We start from the raw sequence: 11,282 nt of genomic DNA, 5'->3' as shown, positions 1-11,282 counted from the left end.
CACACGCGCACATGCACGAACGCAGCCGATTCTTCGGGGACGGTGGAGGTTGGGGTGGGGGGTAATCAGAGGAGCTCTCGGAGTCCATTAACATTTGCATCACAATCACCCCTGTGTGTGTTACAGAGAGTGTGTGTTTTGTGCGTGTGTGTGAAAGTGTTCTTTAGATCGTGAGCACAGGAGGATCACACCATACCGCGTGCATGTGTATGTGTATGTGTATGTGTGTGTGTGTGTGTGTGTGTGTGTGTGTGTGTGTGTGTGTGTGTGTGTGTGTGTGTTTGTATGTTTTCCTTTTAAACCCCCTCATAGATAGAGCTGTAAATACTCCTTGGACTAACTCAATGTAATTTGCGATTTAATATTCATTCATTCATTCATTCATTCATTCATTCATTCATCCATTCTTGCATTCATTCATTGGGGTGAAATCAAGCTCATGTTGTAGAGTGGAGTTTTTCTTCCTCCCTTCCGTGATTGAACGGTCAGGCTGGTGTGTGTGTGCAAGTGTGTGTCTCCGACCAAAAGTGGCCCCCAGGAGCCGCACCGGCACAGAGAGTCTCCTCCCATTCCTGCCGACATTTATCTTCATCCCCCCCCGCCAGAGTCTGCAGGCAATCAGGGCCCACTTCCACGGGGAGCCTGCCAGGTGGCCCTCCCCCGAACCCCCGGCGGAGAAACGCTAAGAGCCTTTTCATTAGGACTAATGTACCCCTTTAATGGCTTATTATGGGATCCCCAGGGACCTGGGGCTGTGCATTTATCTATCTATCTATCTATCTATCTATCTATCTATCTATCTATCTATCTATCTATCTATCTATCTATCTATCTATCTATCTATCTATCTATCTATCTAACTATCTATCTATCTATCTATCTATCTGCGATACATTTTCAATACATATATTTCTCTATGCATCAATTTTCTCTCTCTATACATTCTCTCTCTCTCTGGTCTGTATTTCATACACACTTGAGCCTGGACTGAGTGTGTGTGTGTTCCCTCCCCGCCGCGTCCGTGTGTTTTTGATGGAAAACGTTCCCCAGACACCGTTTCTCCGTTAACCCACGGTGACTCTCCCCCCCTCCATCAACCTTTCGCCCTCCCGCCGCCACACATTAACATTGTAATTGCCTTTTCTTTCCTTTTTTTTGGAGGACAATGAAGTGGGGCCGTCCACAGGGACCGACGGGGCCTCGGGGCTGCCGCAAAGCTCCGCCATTGATTTTTCACGCTGCCAGAATGTGGACACGAGTGTTGTTGTTTTCACGTTGAAACGATTGTGTTGTACATGTGGCATTTGCCTGGGGGAGAATGAAATATGAAAATGCTCCATGAAGGAGTGCGCGCGCATGTGTTTGTGTGTGTGTGTGTGTGAGAACGATCATGACCGCTCTGGCTTGTGAGCCACAAGAAGCCAGTCAATATTCCGCCTTCTCTGATCCACTCACACACAAGTAAAACCTCCACCCTTGTCAGCTGTGTGTGCCGAAGAAAGTCAATAAACGAGCGGACCTCGGAGGCCGTAATAGTTTTGTTCTCATTAAAGTTTCACGCGATGCGGGACTTCTGGTCAGACTGCCCTGCTGGATTTGAACCTTTGAGTGATCCCCGCCGGTGGAGAGTCGACGGTCTCTGCTTTCACACCTTTGCACGTTCAAAGGTCGCTGAAATTCGCACGCGAGGCCATCGGGTGCTTCGGCATCTTGCCCGAGGGCACGTCGGCACGCGGACGAGCGGGGAATAGAAGCGCCCGGAGGGACGTCAGTCCACCAACTGAACTGCGGCTGGTCTGATTTTCTCTGACACTCAGAGACGGATCATGCATGGGTGAGGAACCGTTTGTCCATTCATTCATTCATTCATTTATTCATTCACCAGCTTCAATTAATTACAGTGGAACCTCGGCTCATGAACGCCACTAATAATCCGCAAAAAATGATGCATTGTAGCATAACGGCGGTCGTGTGTGCTACTCTGTGTTGTTTACATCCTTCATCATTGTGTTTTCCCGTTATAACGCCTTTTTGTGCTTTTTTCAGTAAGATAGCCCTCGTTATGGCTCCCAGAAAAGTGTTAGTGCTAGTGGTGTTGAGAAGACGTTAAGAATGGCAGTCGATCTGAAGAAGGAAATAATAGCTAAAGGTGAGAGACCTGTTGGTGTCACAGATCTTGTCAACATGGCTAAGTCGACCAGCTGCACCATCCTGAAGAAAAAAAACGATGCACTAAAGACGGCTCATGTGGCTAAAGGGGTGACTATGCTAATGAAGCAAAGGTATCAAGTCTTAGAAGAAGTAGAAAAGTGATTGTTAGCTTGGAAGAATGACAGACAGCTAGCTGGACACAGCATTAGCATCAGTGTTAGCGAGGGTCTTAGGGTACAAGTGGTGGCAAGAAGAGAAAGAACAGCAGAAACTCTGTAATAATGAAGGTTAGCTTTAATTTCTTACTGTATTTTTTTTACCACAAATAAACCCATGAAAAGTTTACCTTGATTTCAACAGGAAACATTGGTTCAGACATTTCGGAGTCAAAAAATGAAGAGAATTTGCAAGCCGAGGTTATACAATACTCCCTGGTTTTGACCTTATTTCTTTTAACCCTTTTCCGAACTTTTTCATGTTTTTCTCAACATTTTCTGAAATTTCTCGTACGCTGCTGACCCCCCCCCCCCACACACACACACTCTTCTGCGGAATGAATCAACCAATACTATCCTGACATTTCCAACAATATTACTGAAACTCAACTGCATAGCGAAAAGCCCTTGATGGTTTCCATTCATGATGCAACTGGAATCTCAGGACGTCATCAAGGGTCATTCCAGACGGCGTGTCGCCTTCTGGAGACACTCTTTGCACTTCTAAAACATGCATTTCCTTACCGGGTGTCTCGCTGGCCGGATCAAAAAAAGGGGAAGATGAAACACATGTAGCGGTGATATAAGGAAACCCCGGGTTCCAATTAGCACTGACGCCTCGTCTATTCAAATGCATCGTTGTGTTTTCATTAGTCTCGACCCTTCCACTTCCTCTCCCTGTCCGTGCTGAATGGATCATTGAAGTGCACATCTTGCGCCCGGCCGACCGCTCGACGCTTTTTTTTGTTCGCGCCCCTGTGAAGTCGGCCACCTTTGATTGAGTGCCGCAGCCCCGGCGGTGAGCGCTCGCAGCGTAATAAAGGAAATGCACCGTCTGGTGAATGAAAAGCATGTATACCTATGAACCTGGAGTTCTGCCTTCGTCTGTGCGCACACACACATACACACACACGTATCCCTCCCCCCATAAGGCCTCCCTGAGCTGCTATTAACTGTTATTTTAAGCACAATCAAGTATGAGGGAGAGGAAGAATAAAACCAACCGCTGCACTTATCGTGATCTCAAAAAAAAAAAACCACAGCAAAAGGCGTAAGGTGCTCCAGGGAGAGCGGACGTTGCTATTGATTTCTGGTCTTATGTGCGAGACATCGCACAAATACAGAAGCCTGACCCATAAAAGGTGTTGGTTTTTTTTTTTCCGTCGATGAAGAGCTATAATTGTTCTTCAACACCGGGGCACCGCGCTGGGTCAATAACGCCGCTTCAATCTTTTTTGTGTGATCCAAGTCGCTTCCACTTGCAGGACAAGAAAGCGGCGTTAATAACGAAGAGGAAGAGTATTTCCAAAGAAACAAAATTATTCCTCGAACAATAACATCAGCATAAGCTAATGCTGATGGTGAATGCCAGCGCTCCGTTGCCTGAACCTGATGGATCAGCACAAGTTTGTGGAGCCTCGAGAGCAATATCTAAGTCTTATAGCAGCCATATTGAGGAAAATGTTGGTGTTGGGGCGAGGTAGCCCGGGAGTTAGACTACACCAAATTTAACTCCAAGTGAAAAAAATACATAAAAAGCAGATTTGGATTTAGATGAATTGGCTGCAATTCAAGTTTCTGAGGTAAATATTTTCTAAATTTTAAAATAAATTCGGCCCTGCTGCTTTCTCCATCCCGCCAGACTGACACATCTCATACAAGCGGGCCGGGCCAAACATACCAACACACACATCTGCTTTCTTTTTTACTGCGATGGCTGTTTCTTTGATGCAAGATCTGTCTTGTTAATGCTGGTAAAAAAAAAGAGTTAAAAAGGGCTTCATTCATCTCACACGCTCTGCAGCAGGTATGAATCGTTGAATTCGACTTTCCCGTTTCCACGTAACATCGGCGTTGTCTGACATTCCTCTGAAAAAAAAAAAAAAAAACAGCTCTGGCCGTGTCGCTCGTCGCACAAGTGAAGCTATCAGATGTCACTTCTGTCTAATTCCGCCTTGAACGTAGCTTATCGCATTCTCGCTGCGATCTGAACTGTTTCCCAGCCCCTGGGGTCTGCTGAGATACCATCTCTATTGTGTGTATGTGTGTGTGTATGTGTGTGTATGTGTGTGTTCTGTTTGGAGCAGATAAACAGCCAACAATATTAAACACCTACACAGCGGAGGGCCTTCCTCGCCCTCCCCCTCTGCAGCCCGGCGTCACCTGATTCCCCACGCCAGCTGCAGAAAAGACGGCGTGTTTGCAGATTTATCTCCCACTGCCACGTTTTTTCCGGGGTTCCAACGAAATAGCTAATGCTGACCCCACTCGGAAAGTGTTACTCCGCTGACCTCCGCTTCTTCTTGCCAGTTTGGTGTAATCAGTGTTACTGCCAACCCTCGTGTCTGCTCTGTTAGCGTAGCTTAGCCTAGTGGGAACAGCTCTTTTGATAGCAAATGCATAATGTGTACCTTGCAAAAGAAGAGTCATGGGCCTGACATCCGCGGAAGGTTTTATTTTATTCTATTTTTTTAAATTCATAATGCTAATGACAAGGGCAATTTATTTATTGGAGGGTAGTTGGCGCAGCCATCCCCGGTTTCATTCCTTCTCCGTGTCTGCGTGGGTTTCCATCGATTGCTCCAGTTTCCGTCCAAAGTCTAAAAACAGGAGGTTCATTGGAGATGCTAATCCTTGCAACCCTGAGTGCAGGATAAGAAGTTTAGATGAATGAATAATTGGAGGGAAGTCTGTTTGCCAATGGACTTGAAGTGAGATTATTGCTCTAGAAATATATCATATAATTGAACTTCACAAATTCTGGATGTCTGGATGTTGGATGTTGTCATGCTACGCTACCCAGCTGCTAGCATAGCATTGCCTTGTCATAGCTGCCTTGCTTTGGCTGTCATTGCCTTGTTGTTCATCGCTGCAAATCTGCATTACCCCAAATAAATGTTCTCCACTTATTCAAGCTACTAGCGAGTAGCTTCTGCATGCAACCTTTTCGATTTGAGGGGCAACCACTTTGCAGACGAAGCTACAGCCCCCCTGAATAAAAACGTTTCTTTTATAAATTTCGCCTCTTGTGTCACAGAACGTCTTCCTTATGCTTTCATCATCTCCCAGCTTCTTCCTTCTCCTTTCTTCTCGCCCCGGCCATTGTCGTCACGTTTCAACTTCACCCGCCTTCCTCCTCCTCTTGCTCCACCTCCACCCTCTCCTCCCTGGTTTGTTGTGATTCCACCTCCGTCCGGGCACCTGACCGCAGATTATCACCCCTGTAAGAGAGAGGGGAAGGAGTGGAAGGGTGGTGGTGTTGGTGGGGCTCAGTTTTTATCAGCCGCCACAGCTGCAATTCATTGTGGAGTGCTGAATGAAGGGGGGAGATTAATAGCACCCCCCGCTTTTTCCTCCAGCTTCTGTCTCGGCTGTCTGTTACAGCTGGTGCTCCGTGAAGGGTGAAAAGACCCGTCTCGATCCGAGCTGCCCAAACCCCCCTTTGGATTTTTCTGAACGACTACTGGAAACCGATGCCCCCGTCAACGATCATGCTGCAAGTAACGTTTCTGCAGGATCCGCGATGTTGATTGTTGCAGTGTAATTTATACTTGATTAATCTTTTGTGGGCACCAGCATCTTTCTCAACAACACTTCAACACACTAGGAGAAGCCAGGAATCGAACCAGGGATGTTTGTCTCCGAAAACGATTTCTCTACCTCCTGCTGCCCCTGTGTGGAATGGCCTCAGGCCCAAAGTGTTGAGAGGTTTCTGCTTCATGAGTTTAATTGCTATTTTTTGATACATTCACAGGAATCTAAATGAGAAGGGAGGCACTGGTTTGCAGGGAAACATCCAAATGAGCAAATACTGTTGCTGAGGATGAAGGAAAAACGTTGAACTTCCTTCAAACTAAAATGACCAATATAAAACATGAGGTGGACAAACTGTAATTTCCAAGAAGTCAAAAATTCAGATTGAAACTTTATTTCAACAAATTCATTCATTCTCCTGCCAGCCGTCACTGGATGTGAGGCGGGGTTTACTCTGGACCAGTCACCTATCACAACTATTATTATCATTTACAATTATAGCAATCATAAAGATAATGATAATAATGATTTATCATTGTTATTATTACTATCATCCATCCATCCATCCATCCATCCATCCATCCATCCATCCATCCATCCATTCATCATCTGCTACTTTATCTTGAATTCAGAGTCACAAGTGATGCTGGAGCCTAAATTATTATTATTATTATTATTATTATTATTATTATTATTATTATTGCATGCCATTTGATTGACTGGTGATCCATCCAGGGCGAACCACTTTTTTTAATGTAAATTCATTAATTATGTCATGCCTTTGTGTAAAAAGAATAAAAATGATAACAATAAAATTATTATCATCATTATCATTATCATTATTATTTTTTTTATTGTCATCATTCCTATCCTTTGCACAGGGCCATAGCCAATCCCAGGTAATTGGTGGTGCAATGCAGAGTTTAACCATCGGGGCGACATGTGGAGAATCCAAGCGTTCACCCTCTCGTGCACACCTGCAGACAATTTGGAATCTTCAATGAACCCGCTGTCTGGTTTTTGTTTTTTTTGTTTGACAGAAGGAGGAAGACAGAACCCAGGGAGATCCTGAAGACCCATCAGAAAGAACTAGGGGCCTTCGGTGAAGATGTACCATCCTTAACTACGTGGTTCACTCCTGTTCATGTACGTTCAGATATTACTTCCGCATGGTGTGGGTGTGAGGGGGTGTCTGGGGACGCGGACACGGGTCACGGGCGGCATTGCATCAGGGCATCAAACTCCAGTCGAGTGGGAATTCATGTTGATTTTTATGCTTGGCTAGGTCTGTTTTGCCAGCTGCCATTTATGCTCAGACATTCTTTCTGTGTGAGTGCCTGTGCACGTGTGTGTGCCCTATTTTGGCCTATATAATATGCCATTCATCTTAAAATAGAAACTGTGTCACGACTGGAAGAGTAATATATGACTGAAAATACAATTTTCTTTCTATACATTAATAGGAGGAAAAAGGCTGGACAATCACAAAACGCCCGGCACTGCCGAATTTTCTTATTCCTGTCAGTCTGAGAGCAGAGCTGAGAGCTTTTTCTTCCCTGCCCCAACGTAATTCAGCTCGCCATCTAATTCGTATCATTGCTGAAATTGCCTCAAATTTGTTGCCATGGTTATTTCTCTTCCCTCTTTTTTAAGCTTTGTGTCTCCTCAGCGGCTGGTGATTACAGCCAACAGCAGCTAGAAAGAGCGTGCGCGTGCATGTTTTTTTTGTGTGTGTGTGTGTGTGTAAGAGAGAGAGAGAGAATGGGCAGACAGATAGGCTGCAAGGCAGTGACCTGGTAATAGTGAATCTATCCACAGGCCATATTCCAAGATAGTTGCCATGGTCACAATAATTGGGAGGCACAGCAGTGAGAAGTAATGTGTGTGTCTGTGTGTGTCTGCGTTTGATGTTGACCGAAGTCTACAGACAAAGTGTGTAAGTGAGTGAGGGGGGAGACAAAGAAAAGAAGAGTGACGAAGAAAAAAAGGAGGCTCGGGGCAACACTGCCCACTAGGAGCAGGAAATGGCATTACATCATCAGTTGCCGCATTCTTATTCAGCTGTCCACTGTGCATCCAGATAAGTGAAATAAATACATAATATTAATAAACATACAGGTGAAGTTGTACAGGGACATGAAAACTGAGCAGGGAAATGTAAACATACGCAGAATGTAAACCGTATTCGAGATGTAAGCAGTTGAGTCTGCAACTCACAAAGTGCAGGTGCCGGTTGTAAGCACACACGAAAAAGCACAAGACATGGAGAAAAAAACAGTAATAACACCTTCCTCCATTGCAAATCACCGCTTGTTAAATGTTTATTAACAGCGTTTCAAACTCCAAGTCGAGCTCCTGCCACCTAGAATTTGCTGGGTGTCAATTTTTTTTTTTTTTTTTTTTTGCATAATTTAGTATGAATCTGTTGATTCAAAGGTAGCTGAAAGCCCAAATCGTAGCACACTGGATTCTCCATCTCTCTGGTCTGGTCTTTAGATGTCGCATTTGGTTGGAGGCGGAATGAGGAGCCACATCCCGTCTCCCTGTCACAACAGAGCGGTGGTGGAGGCATCACCGCCTGACACACTAGGTTTTCAGCAGCCACACACATCTGTGACCGGCTTTCTGACCTCCAGCGTCCCGCTGTCATTACCACTTCCGTCCACCCACGTCTCCACGGCCAGGGAAAGCCCTACCGAAACGGGCCTGTAGGGATGGGGACATTTCTCCGCACCAAATGCATGGCGATGACATGTCGGGATCTTAACGCTGGGTGCTGGTCCTGCACGTGCATGGATTTGAGACACCTCGGTGTGTATCTGAAGAATGGCGGCAAGTGGGGAGGGGGCTGTTGGATGTGGGGGCCTTTTACATACCCACTGATAGAATATTACAGCATGCAGGGCAAGAGTGCATTTCAGTAAGCATATAATGGGGTTACGGGGTTGCTAGGGCGCTCGTGTGTGTGTGTGTGTGGGGGGGATTGGAGCAATGAGTCATGCTATGGAAGAGAAGAACCCCCCCCCCTTCCTCTTCCCTCCCCCGTGATCCTCAGTGGGGTTTTGAGATGAGGAATGCCACATCAACATAACGCCGCAGGCGAAAAAGCTCAATAATGTCACTGTGTTGCTGCGATAAGGTTCATGTGCCGCTCAGTAGAATGGATGTGCACACCCACACACATACACACGCTTCTATGAAAGTGTGTGTGTGTGTGTGTAGCCGCCAGAATTGTTCAGTGTGTGACACGCTGTCAGTCTGAAGTGTCTCGGTTGTTTTGTGTGCGTTGCGGCCCAGGGGATGTAGCATCTGTCGGCGGCTGCAGCTTCGCCAGCGGTTGACTGTGTGTAAAATCAGAGACGGCAAGAGTTCTGACACACATACAAAGGACCATTGCGGTGACTAAACAACACGTATCCCGTTGCACAAAATATACTAAAAGGTTGTCAGTGCAGTGAAGAGGGTTCCATATTCACAGCTGAATTACACACATAGATAATCAAAACATTACAACACTATCTGTGCTTTATTCTTTAAAATCCCCTCAATAAATCAAGTCTGAATATGACTGAATTAAAAAAAATGCATGAATAGAAGAGGTTTTCTGTCATGAATTCTTTGCAGCAGTTTTATTCTTAATGTGTCATTTTAAAAAAGGGATAAAGATATTTTGTGGTTTATCTGGACATTCATTTATCACTTCCAGGTGTGCCTGGGGTCCTGCTTCAGGAGGCTCATAAGGAATCAGAACCTAACCAAATCTAGAATCTTGCTGGAGTGGACTTTCCCCTCGGCTATTAAACCTCCAAAAAGCACTTTATGAGAAGAAATGAATCAAAGAAGTATCATTCTGGAGCACAAGCAGCACTTGGGCTCGTCGGAAACAAGGTATATAACTAACACTCACATGCTAACATGCTAGCGGGCGGGGTTAGCCGCTAATGCTCGCATCAAACTAGCCGCTAACGTTAGCAAAACAAATAACATTTAAATAACACCCTGGCAGGATATTGTTCTTTTTGATGGAGGCTGGTTAACTCAGAGTGACAAGACTCTGCGTCTTCGATGGAGAATTCGCGCGCAAACTTAATGAATCCTCCGAACTCAGTGCTCGCGGCACTTAGCTAACATGTTGCTAGGTAGCTAACCTAACAACATAGACACACGGCTAATGCCAGGTTCATGGCTGGTGAGGCACTGACGTCATCACAGTCAGATTTACAAACATTTGAACCCTACAGAGTAGCTTATTCACCATTTTATTGGCAGCAGTTAACATGTTTTGTATAAAATATCATATCAATAGCACATTAAAAAAAAAAAAAAAAAACATTATCTCTTACCTTTACTTATAAATGAAGTCCATGCGCCGCTCCTTCTGAAAAGCATCGATAACTTGCTTGTAGAAGTCTACTTAGTTTTAAAAGTCTCTGTCTCAATAGAAATCGCTGCCAGTGATTGTAGTCATCCTTGATGGGTCCTGTTTGACTGTATGTTATGAGTCTTGTGTTTTTTTTCAGCCATTTATTTAAAAAAAGATAAGTGGAAAATAACTTTATTGTACAAATCACTGAATAAATATAACCATTTAATTTTCTTTTTCATTTTGCATTTTTTTCTTTCCATAATGTCAGCTGAGGCCCGGCCTCCCCTGCCTCTACTGCCTGCACGTCGCTGCACAGAGGTAAACATAAATGGTGTTTAGCGATGAAGATGAATGTTAATGTTGTCAGATTTGTGTGTTACTACACCAGTCTCGATGCCCTGCACAATATTAATTAGAAAATGTAAAAGTTGAATAGTGAATAGTGAATACACTCTGAATAGCTGGAGTAAATCAGCCTTATCTGCAGCGGAAGCCCCCTCCTTAAGCATATTTGCACCGATGGATATTGAAAGATAAAGGGATCCCTTCCATGCAATCATTTTATCTTTAATTACGCGTTTCAGTCTTTTTTTTACATGGAGATCTGATTGTGCTACATATGTTATTGTTGGTTTATTTAAAGGAGGTCTGCTTTTAATTTGGCACTTTTTCATGAAAAATAAGGGACGGAGAGGCCATTTGAATATCTTTGATGTTCCATTCAGTATGTCTTTCTGATGCAGACTCAAAATCACCTCTCCCTCTGTCTGCGGGTTTTCTGCTGGGGAGATAGTGTGCTCTTCATTACGCGCTTCATTAATTTAAATGCTAATTGATTCTGCAAGGGCAGAAGTGTGTTTGTGCCCATGCATGTGTGCGTGTGTGTGTGTGTGTGTGTGTGCGCGCGCACCTGCTGGATCACGGAGTGGCAGATCCTGACAGAACAGTCTCTCCTGCTTGTCTGTCTGCCTCAAGTGTGGCATAGATATGTTTTGACAACCTCCAAGCCAGGCTGA

The sequence above is a fragment of the Fistularia commersonii genome, chromosome 7 (genome assembly GCF_037954325.1).
Source record: "Fistularia commersonii isolate RoL2024-O1a breed Wild chromosome 7, RoL_Fcom_v1.0, whole genome shotgun sequence".
NCBI classification, from domain to species: domain Eukaryota; kingdom Metazoa; phylum Chordata; class Actinopteri; order Syngnathiformes; family Fistulariidae; genus Fistularia; species Fistularia commersonii.
The sequence above is the reverse complement of the archived record's forward strand: the minus strand, read 5'-3'. Positions refer to the sequence as shown.